This window comes from Pteropus vampyrus, unplaced genomic scaffold (assembly GCF_000151845.1).
Source record: "Pteropus vampyrus isolate Shadow unplaced genomic scaffold, Pvam_2.0 Scaffold22, whole genome shotgun sequence".
Classification (NCBI taxonomy): Eukaryota; Metazoa; Chordata; class Mammalia; order Chiroptera; family Pteropodidae; genus Pteropus; species Pteropus vampyrus.
In genome coordinates this window covers 14,320,284-14,330,240 of record NW_011888803.1, presented here as the reverse complement: position 1 = coordinate 14,330,240, position 9,957 = coordinate 14,320,284, and the positions used below count along the sequence as shown (strand labels likewise).

The 9,957-nt window shown below is 38.2% G+C and overlaps 1 protein-coding gene and 1 pseudogene across 2 annotated transcripts in view; one reads left to right on the top strand and one right to left on the bottom strand.

Moving 5' to 3' along the window:
* Positions 1-9,957, bottom strand: part of CCDC18 (coiled-coil domain containing 18) — a 156,473-nt gene that overhangs the window by 10,768 nt on the left and 135,748 nt on the right. The window lies entirely within an intron of this gene.
* On the top strand, positions 4,459-4,862 carry LOC105289161 (annotated as a pseudogene).

Below are 9,957 nucleotides of genomic sequence, written 5' to 3'. Positions count from 1 at the left end.
CAAACTTAGTGTGTTCATGGGATTGAAAGAAAATCAAAGTAGTTGGAGCTCAGTGAACAAGGGGAAGAAGAGTGCAGGGAGGAGAGAGCAGAAAAGCAGATAGAGCAAGATTTGGCCGGTTTCACAGACACTAACAAGAAGTTTGTAGGTTGTTCCAATTGCATTAGGAAGTCTTTAGATGGTTTTAAGCAGGGAATTTATATTATTTGATTTATACTTTATAGAGATTACTCTGGATGCTGTGGATGTAGGAAGGGCAATGAGGGGTCAAGAGTACAGCAAGGAGACCAGTGAGAGGTGAGCGGTAATGATGGCATTGACTTAGATGAGTAGAGATGGAGAGAAGTGGCTGGGTTCGGGATATATTTAAGAAGTTGGAGCCAATAGGAATCTGAATTTGAAGTAGATACTTATAGATGGACTGAATATGCTATGTGAGAAATGAGAAGAACCAAGTAAGGCTCCTAGGTATGTGTCCTGAGCAATTTAGTGGGTATTGGTTTTATTTACTAGAATCAGGAAGGCTGGAGGAAGCAGACTTAGGGTAGGATAGAAATCAGTAGCTTTGTTTTGACAGTGTTAAATTTGAGACGCTTATTAGATATCCTGGTAGATATGCTGAGTGGGGAGTTGGATATACAAATCTGGAGCTCAAGTGAGAGTTTGGGTCTAGAGATACAAACTTAAAGTTATCAGTATATGAATGTTTTTGAAGCAACAGGAGGACTAGATGAGATGACCTAGGGAGACAGTATATATATAGAGAGCTAAGGACAGAGTTCTGGATATTCCTAACATTTAAAAGTTCAATGGAGGTGGCGTCTCTTCATGTCTGAGGCAACTCTTTTTTATGTTCTCTGATTTTATCTACCCACCTCTTTTGTAGCAGTTTAAAAATATTTGTAAATTCTTTGACTCTCCTCTAAGAGTTGGAGTCCTTATTCCCTTCCTTTCTATCAGGGCTGTGTCAGTAAGGCCAGTGACTTGTCTAACCAATAGAATTCACCATAAGTGACATTCTGGGACCTAAAAAGACTAGGTCATTAGAAGTCTGGTAGCTTCTGTCCAGAACATTTAGAATATTCTCTTTGGAAGCCTGAGCCATCATGTAAGAAGGCCAATCACCCTGAGACTTCCCTGGGACAGGCCACCTGTAAGTGCTCTGGTTGACTTCCTCAGCTTAGCCCTACCTTCCAGTCACTCCTTCCAGGGCATCAGACATGAATGAAGCAATCTCGGACCTTCCAGATAACCAGTCCACCAGTAAATCTGGCAAGTAACTTCATATGACATCAGGTGGGAGAGAAGAATAGCTCAGCTGAGCCCTGCTCAAATCCTTGACCCCCAAATCATGAGATATAATAATATAATTGTTAAGTTTGGGATAATTTGTTATGTGGCTATAGAAAACTGTAACACCGTCCCTTATTTTATAATCAATTCTTATCCCTTCTGGGTCATCCTACTTCTCAATACACACATTTTTTTGTTAACAACTTTTTTCTTCCTTAGTGGTTCTTTCTCCTCCACCTGTAAGTATGCTGAGTCTTTTTCATCTCGATAAAAACCTTCTTTAACCTTCTGTTCTCATTAATTCATCCATCTACTGCAAAATCTGGCTTTTGCCTTCACCATGCCCCCTGAAATTCATCTGAGTTCACAAATGTTAACTCCTAATTAACAAAGCCATCACATATTTTTCTGTCCTTAAGTTGAACTATATCCAGTTTTAAAAGCTCTCATCATGATTTGGTTTTTCAAGGATGAAGAGAGCTGATGTGCTAGCCTGAGAAATAAGGTGAGAACCAGAACTAGTCTGCACAGCCAGGGACTTCAGGTCTTCAAGGCATGAGTTTCTTCAGCTGAATTATAAGAAACACTTCAAGACCAGGAGAAATCCTGAAGACAAGGTGGATTCAGAGTGAATGAACCAGGTAGAACAGAGTTGGGTAGGTGAAAAGAAAATACCAACCATGAAAAATGATTAGATCTAGAATTCTGGTCTGGCATTTGAGCAACCAGTAGGATCAAACTCTAAATAGTAGAGCAGTAGGTTCGGGGGCTGGGGAGAGGGGGAGGGTAGACTTAGAGCAGCGTGGAAAACAGGTAGGAGGGAGCCCTTAAGCAGATTCTTAAACTTTATTGTGCCTGTGAATCAACTGGGTAAGTCTCATTAAAGATCCTGATTCCCCTGCCTTGTCCAAGAGATTCTTAGGTTGGATTAAATATTTCCCTTTCAAATAAACACTCCAGGTTATTCTGATACAGGTGGTCTTCAGGCCAGACTGTGAGAAACAATACCTAAAGTAAGAGGGTCTTGGCTAGGGTGTTTCAGAAGAAATTTGGCTATTTCTTCTTTATCTAATTAGTTAACTCATTAATTTGCTCATGATTGCACAATCTATGATGGGCTCAGCTGGGACACTGGGACAGTTGAGCTAGTTTTCTCTCTCTTCATGTCATTTCAAGACTTTTTTCTCTCTACATGGCCTCTCTATATGGCTTCTTTCCATGTGGTCTTTGCAACAGGGTAGCTAGACTTCATATATGGTGATTTAAGAATCCCAACAGCACAAAATGGAGGCTGTTAGTTCTCCTTAAGGTAGAGGTCTGGAATTGGTAGTGCTACTTTTGCTATATGCTATTGGTTGAAGCAAATCACAGGCTTAGTCCAGATTTAAGGGAAAGGGACTATTTAAGTGTGTGAACACTGAGAGATGTAGTTTACTAGGAGCCATAATGTAACAGATTGACAGGAAAAATAAGGAAGAAAATAGGATAAAGCTGGAGATGCTGGGAACAGGAAAGTGTTATATTAGGATATGATATGCACATCACAACGAATGCTCACTTTTTAAAGGTGAACTACAAACTGGGCTCTGAGCATTTCCCAGCGTCCAAGAAGATCGATTAGGATTAAAGAATTCTAAGCAGCCCTGATACACAATAACGTATCATTATTAATATAATGAATCAAAGTAATAATAATTATCATTTTTTGCAGTAGTCCAAGTGATAATGGACATGAGAATAATACAGATTGGAATAAGATACCAAAAAAAAAAAAAAAGAGAGAGAGAAAGATTTTGCTTCTAATTAGATGTGAAAAGAGAATTATCATTAGTTTTATTAGGCATAGAATAGCATTTGAATTATGTAGAAAGCTGTCCTTATTTTTTTAGAGCTATATACTGAATATTGGGATTAGCCATCATGACCGCTATAATTTACCTGAAATGCTCTAGCAAAAAAAAAACCAAAAAAACATATATATATATTCTCTCTCTCTCTCTCTCTCTCTATATATATATAGAATATATATGGTAAAAATCTAATAATTATTAAATTGAAATGACTGATCATTGTTAGTTTATTATACTGTCTTCTCTGCTTTTCTCATATTTGAAAAGCCTACTAGTAAAAAGTAAAACGACTACACCAATATTTGTTAATTGCCTTCTATATTCTAGGTTCTGTTTTATGGAATGTGAACATCAGCAAATAGAACAGACCAAAAATCACACTATAGGAGAGAAAGAGAGACAATAAATAATAAAGAAAATAAATAAGAACAGCATACTGTATGTATGAGGTGCTAAGTGTTATAGAAAAGTAGAGCAGGAATAGAAAGATTGGGAGTGCAAAGATGGGAAGCAAGTACAATTTTAAACATAGTGGAGACACCTGAACAAAGACCTGAAGGATATAAGGAAATTTTTCATATGTATATCTGGAAAGAGCATTTGAGGTAGCGGAAACAGCAAGTACAAAGGCATGGGTGTATCTGGTGTGTTCACATTCTGTAAACAGCAAGGAGGCCAATGTGAGAAAAGCAGAGTGAGCGAGCAGGGGAGCAGTAAGATAATCAAGTAAGATAAGAGGCCAGATCACACAGGTTCTGGTGGCAACTGCAAGGAATTTGGCTCTTATGAGAATGAAATGGGGAGTCGCTGAGTTTTTGATCAGAAGAATGACATAATGTGAATTTTGTTTTCAAAGGATTGCTATGGCATCTGGGTTGAGAAGGGACAATAGGGAGAAAAAGGATGGAAGCAAGGAGAAACAAGTCAAGAGGCAACTGCAGTAATCCAAGTGACTGATGATGGTCTTTGAATTGGCATTGTAGAACTCAGTGTGAAAAGTAAAACTATAAATGTTCTAAGAGAAAACATAGGGAAAAAATTACACTGTATTGGCATAGGCGAAGCTTTCTTAGAACACGAAAGAATGAACCCAAAATTTAAAAAATATAAATTTTACTTCATCAAAATTTAAAATTTCAGCTTATCAAAATATGTCATTAGGAAAGTAGAAAGGCAAACTACAAACTGAGAGGAAATATTCATAGTACATATATCTGACAAAGGACTCATGTCAGAGTCCTATAGGTCAATAATAAATTAAACAAAACTATATAGGCAAAAAATGTAAACGATTATTTCATAAACAATATATTCAAATGGCCCTTTCTGTACCGATAGTGCTTTTGCAAACATAGGGAACGTTCCTAAAACCAGTGGGACTTTCTGTAAGAAGTGTGGCAAGTACCAACCCCACAAAGCGACACAGTACAAGAAGGGCAAGGATTCTCTGTATGCACAGGGAAAGCAGTGTTACGGCAGAAAGCAGAGTGGTTATGGTGGGCAGACTAAGCCAATTTTCCGCAAAAAGTCTAAAACTACAAAAAAGATTGTCTTGAGACGAATGTGTTGAGCCCAATTGCAGACCTAAGAGAAAGCTCACTATGAAGAGATGCAAGCATTCTGAATTGGGAGGAGATAAGAGAAAGGGCCAAGTGATCCAGTTCTAAGCTTCATATTTTGATTTATTATGAAGACGATAAAATCTTGAGGATATGTTCACTTCCAAAAAAATATTCAAATGGCCAATAAACTTCTGAAAATATGCTTACTCAACGTTGTCATTAGAATAATTGAAATAAAAACTGCAATAAGATATCACTGCAGACTCACCAGAATATTTAAAAGACTAATATTTAAAAGACTAGACTCCGTAATTCCCTTCTAAAGTTGTATAGCCCTTTAGTTCAGTAGCTCAAAGGAAGTTTTAGGGGGACTGAGGAGACGAGGTGGTAAAGCAGAAGGGAGGCCTGGTCTGCTCTATTATGTATTGGCAAGAATGTGGAGAAACTGAAATTACCATGCAGTGTTGATGGGCATGTAAAGTGGTTTAACTGCTTTGGAAAACCGTTTGGCAGTTTTGTTTTTTTTTTCATAAATTTAAACATATATCTACATTACAACCCAGCAATTCCACTCACAGATATATACCTAAGAGAAATGCATATATATGCAAAAAGCCAAACGATAATAGTTGCTTTATTATAGCAGATTTGTTTGCAGTAGCCCATACCAGGAAACAACCTGCTGGTCCATCAACAGAATGAGTAAACAACTGTGGTATATTCATACAGTGGAATACTACTCGTAATAAAAAAGAACTATACTTGCAATGACCTGGATGAATCTAAAAACCATGTGGGTGAAAAAAGTACATGACAAAAATAGTACATACTGTATTATCCCCTTTATATGAAATTCAAGAATAGAATTTATATGAAATTCAAGAAAACTAAGCTTTGATGATAGAAAGTAGAAAATTGGTTGTCTTCGGGTTGGGGTGCTAAAGTGATATCTTTTTTTTTTTAATTCAAAGAATATTTATTCAGTGCCTATTTGTGCTAGATATTGGTCCAGGTATTTGGGACATATCGGAGAACAAAACAAAGGGCCCTGCCCTTGTGGAACTTACGGTCTAGTGTTCATGACCATTGTGCTTGCACACTGTTACCCTGGTCAAGTCCCAGCAGCTTTCTGGGACCCTGGTCAAGTCCCAGCAGCTTCCCCCCATGGGGGAAGAAGCAGACCTAGCCCAAATATGGATAATGTAACTCGTGCATATAGATGCCAAATAAGACACTGCCCCACCCACCACCCAGATAGTAGATTGGGCTGGAAGTCAACTTTTAATAATAAAGTATAACGGGGGAGGGCTGTGAGGTGATGTATCTTGACCTGAGTGTTGGCTACACTGGTGTAGACACTTGTCAAAAATCATGTCTGTGCATTTTTCTTTTTATAAGTTATACCTTAATAAAGTACTGTAAGGATAAAAAGGAATGATTCCATAATTCCCCTTAAAGTTATCCATCACTTTAGTCAAGTGGTTTGCATGTACTTGTTTGATCTGGCCTAGTGGCCTTAGGGCAATTAACGGGACAAGAGGGAGGCCACCCCTGCCCCATCTAGGGAAGAGAAACAAGAGAGTGTGACCTCTCTGAAGCCAAGTGAAGAAAACATTTCAAGGAGGAGGGAGTGTGAAATGCTGCCAGCAAGGCAGGTAGAGGAGGACTGAGGATCGACTATTGGATTTGACAATGAAGTTTACAAGTGACCGTGACAAAAACTGTGTCAGAGAGGTAGTGGATGTGAAGCTTTATTAGCGTAGGTTTTCAAGAGAATGGAAGGAGAGGAATTAGAAATGGTGAACACAGACAACCCTTTCCGATGTTCTGACTGTTCAGTGCTGTGTTCCTAGTGCCTAGCATAATACCTGGCATATATTTAAGAGATGTTCAAAAATATTTGTGTTGAATGGTTTGATTATAGGAATAACCCTGAATCCACTTTAATTTACTTAGAACATCACTCTCAAACATATGTAGTTTAGTTATGGGTAGTAGTTAGTCATAACACATCTCATAGGTCAGCATCTTTACCATACACTAAAATGTTTGTGTAGTCACTATTTTCCATTGCTGGTGACACCATTATCTTAGCTACTAGTGTTGGATGGAAAACATTTCCGTCTTGTTAGAACTTTGCTAAAAAGATTAAGGACTGAGTGAGATAATTAATTGGTTAAGGAAGAGAATTCTATAGATAAGATTACACGGGCCAATCTAGTGATCTCTTACAGAAAAAAAAAAATTGCTTGATATTTGTTTTAGCTGCTCTTAAGAACATTTTTGGTTTTTCGATAGGCAGGAAAAATGTTCCTTGCCACCAGACAGACAGAAAGTAACTCTTCCTTTCACCTTTGACCCAGAGTTCACAGAATTGCTGAGGACTAAGTGGGCCATGATTTCAGCAAGAGGCAAAGTCCCATGAGTGAGTACTGAGATAGAGAATGAAATCAATAGAACTTAAATGACAGTCCTGGTCAAAATGAAAAGAGTTAACTTTACCAGCAAAGGGACTATGTCTACTTCATCTACCAATATATCCTTAGTAACTAGCTCAATGCCTGGCACATAGTAGACACCCAAAAAGAACAGATGAGATAAATTGCATAAGAGCTTGGTCAGATGGTAATGATAAGGCAGAGACATCTTTTTTAGAACGATTTAAGACATAATCAATGGGAAGTCGGGATGAGCCTTCGTTTATGGAGTTTATGGGCAGAGGTCAGGGCCCAAGTGAGGTAATCTGTACTGGGGCCTCAGAGTGCCAGGGTTAGCTCCCAGTGGGCCTTGCTACTCCATCTCAAGGCCTTTTATTTAGAAATGCTCAGACCTGCCCCTGTGGGACTGGTGGGACCAGAACAGTTTGCATAAGCCTCAATCACTCATGCTCTTGAAAGATGGTTAAATCAAGTATAGGATGATTCCTTTTAGCCTCAGAAGTTTCTTTATTAGAATGGTTCTAATTAGAATTGGACTGATGAATAAATTTATGACACATCATCAGGGTATCCCCAAAAAACATTAGAAAAAAGGTTACTCAGATGCCAAATTTAGGAGGCAGATTTTTAAATGCCCACTCTATCTATAGTTCCTGTTTATTAGCACTAGATTACATGACCCTTTTACCTTTAACTCACCTCTGCCATTATTGATTGGACCCGGGTTAACAGCTGCTCTAAGCTGGGCCCATCAGATTCCTTCTCCCAGGAATACGGAATTGGTGGTAGAGAAATTTCTGAGGATAAGGTGAAAATGGAATGTTCTATCTTTCAGGATAGGAAATGTTCTAAGCACTTTATAGAAGCTGGTCAATAATTTTCTGAGATGAAATTCTTTTATCTAGGATACTTACAAATCCAGGATACTTATAGGCTATCCTTCAATTCCTTAGATAATTGGCTCAACTATAAAATCTAGTAAATGCCATTATTTGTGGTTTAGCTGAGCTACAAAAGAAAGAATGAAAAAATGATCTTCCCTTAAGAATAAAACTTAGTACATTCCAAAGAGGAGGATCCTTTAGGATAGCCATTCTCAAACTTGATAATAAAAAATACATTTTACTTTTCAACACATACACAATTGAAACAAGTTTCACAAAACTATATTAATCCTTTTTAGAGAATTTTTATGAGTTTATTTGAGCCAAAACTAATGACAATTGCCAGGAAGCAAGATCTCAAATGCTCCCTATATTAACCCTTAATATTTATTTTGTTTTTAAAAATGCTGGTCATAACACACCAAACTGATTTCACAACTCACTATAGAGTTGTGTCCTGGAGTTTGAATAACACCAGGTATATGTCTCAGTCTATTTGGGCTGCTATAACAAAATTGTGCAGCTTATAAACAATATAAATTTATTTCTCATGGTTCTGGTGGCTCGGAAGTCCAAGATCAAGGCATTGGAATATTCTGTGTCTGGTGAGGGCCTACTTCTATAGACAACCATCTTTTCACTGTAACCTTACATGGCAGAAGGGGCAAGGGCTGTTTCTTATAAGGGCCTGACTCCCATTCATTTCCATTCTCTGCCCTCATGACCTCATCATCTCCCCAACCCCCCACCTCCTAATACCATCATTTTGGGGGGTAGGATTTCAACATATGAACTTAAGGGAGGGGACCTAAACATTCAGTCCATTACTGTATATTGGATAGGATTATAGTTCAGCAGATCTGTCCCCAACAAACTCAAGCTACAAAAAGAAAAGCATCCAAAAGATTAAACAAAATGAAAGAAATTAACCTAGTTTTACTGACAAAATGTTGCAACTCCAAAGAGAAGTAACAAAGCAATAAGAGTCTGGAAAAAAACATCTACAACAGGGGTATCTAACAAATCTCCAAACCATAGAGAGCTAAGATTAGATGCATCATGTCTATTTTGAAAGAGATAAAGGTCCTAATGAAGGCCCTCAAAGACTATAATAACAGGCTATGGCATTCTGGTAAATGCTGAATGAACTAAAAATTGTAGTGAAAACTACCCAGTATTTAACAAGACTGACAGAATCCATGATGCCAGTAAAGCTTAAAGCATAGTGGAGGTAAAACGAGACATTAAATAACCCTCCCCCAACTTATGAGGCAAAAGACCAAAGGCCCTACTGGATGTTTGACTTAGGAGTGGAGTTTTGGCTTCTGAGAGCCACAGTCCTATGACAATGAGCAATAGCTTAGAAGGAACTGACCCTACCACATACTAGCCATGTGACTTTCATAAACATCTCTAAACATCTGTTTCCTCATGCGAATAGTAACAGTCACTGCATTATTACTACACTGTGGTTCTCACAATTAAATGAGATAATGTATTAAAAGGTTTAGCAAAGTTCCTGGCACATAGTAAACATTCAGAAAACTAGCTGTTATTTCTGAGTCAGTCATAAAATAGACAGTAAGGTCCGGTGTCCAAGTGCAAATGTGGTGGGAAGAAAAGGGAGAGCCGAGATAGGAAACCAAGAAGGTTCAGGACTCAAGGAGTCAGTGCCTAAGGGATGGCAACTTCTATGAGAATCAAATTTTTGGGAGCATTCCTAGAATAGGGTTGCTGCTGTGGAAAGACAAAATAAGCCTTGCAGGACATTTGGTCCTGTCCAAAGCATTCACTGAGACATTTGGTCTACCCTGAAAGGTCTCTGAAATTTGGTCCTGTCCTAAATATCCATGGAAACATTGGATCCACACCAAATAGTCCTTGATGTTTGGTCCTGTCAAAAATGTCCATGCTTAAGAGAACATCCAAG